The 1,190-nt window shown below is 42.0% G+C and overlaps 1 long non-coding RNA gene across 1 annotated transcript in view; it reads left to right on the top strand.

Annotated features, from left to right (window-relative positions):
* Positions 1-6: 6 nt before the first annotated feature.
* The window catches only part of LOC130587880 (uncharacterized), a 5,791-nt gene continuing 4,607 nt past the window's right edge, over positions 7-1,190 (top strand). Inside the window, exon 1 of the long non-coding RNA XR_008966866.1 lies at positions 7-105. This is a non-coding gene — a long non-coding RNA (uncharacterized LOC130587880). The remainder of the gene's footprint in view (positions 106-1,190) is intronic.

Raw genomic sequence — 1,190 nt, 5'->3', positions numbered from 1 at the left:
GAGCAGGACAACTCAGACAACAACACCATCTTCGTGCAGGGGCTGGGCGAGAACGTCACCATCGAATCGGTGGCGGATTATTTCAAACAGATCGGGATTATCAAGGTGAGAATACACCCAAAATACACCCAAAACACCCCGAAAATACGCCCAAAATTCACCCAAAAATGCACCCAAAAATGCAGCAAAATACATCCGAAATACACCAAAAAAATACACCCAAAATACCCCAAAAACACCCCAAAAATGCAGGAAAAATACACCAAAAATACACCCAAAACACCCCAAAATACACCCAAAATACTCCAAAAACACCCCAAAACACCCCGAAATCACCCCAAAAATACACCAAAAACACCTGGGGACATTGGGGACAGTCGGTGATGGATGATTTCAAACAGATCGGCATCATCAAGGTGAGAGAACACCCAAAATACAACAAAACCACCCCAAAACACCCCAAAATCACCCCAAAAATATACCATAAACACCTGGGGACATTGGGGACATTGGGAACAGTCGGTGATGGATTATTTCAAACAGATCGGCATCATCAAGGTGAGAGAACACCCAAAATACAACAAAAACACCCCAAAAATACACTGAAAATACACCCAAAATACAGCAAGAAATACAGCAAAAATACAGCAAAAATAAACCCAAAATACACCCAAAATACACCCAAAATACACCAAAAAATACACCCAAAACACAGCAAAAACAGACCAAAAATACATCGAAATGCACCCAAAAATACACCCGAAATACAACAAAATACACCCAAAATGCACCCAAAAAGACACCCAAAACACACCCAAAATACACCCAAAAAATACAGCAAAAACACCCCAAAAATACACTGAAAATACACCCAAAACACCGCCAAAACCACAGCAAAAATACACTGAAATACACAAAAAAAATACACCCAAAATACCCCGAAATACACCCAAAATGCACCGAAATACACCCGAAATACCCCAAAAACACCCCAAAATACCCCAAAAATACACCCCAAAAACACAGCAAAAATACACCCAAAATACCCCAAAAATACACCCAAAATACCCTGAAATACACCCAAAATACACCTGGGGTCACTCAGGGGTCACTCAGGGGTCAAAGGTCACTCAGGGTCACTCAGGGGTCACTCAGGGGTCACTCAGGGTCACTCAGGGGTCACTCAGGGG

The sequence above is a fragment of the Malurus melanocephalus genome, unplaced genomic scaffold, assembly GCF_030028575.1.
Source record: "Malurus melanocephalus ecotype Western Australia unplaced genomic scaffold, MMel_1.1 scaffold_2615, whole genome shotgun sequence".
NCBI lineage: Eukaryota > Metazoa > Chordata > Aves > Passeriformes > Maluridae > Malurus > Malurus melanocephalus.
This window is presented reverse-complemented; position numbering and strand designations above follow the sequence as displayed.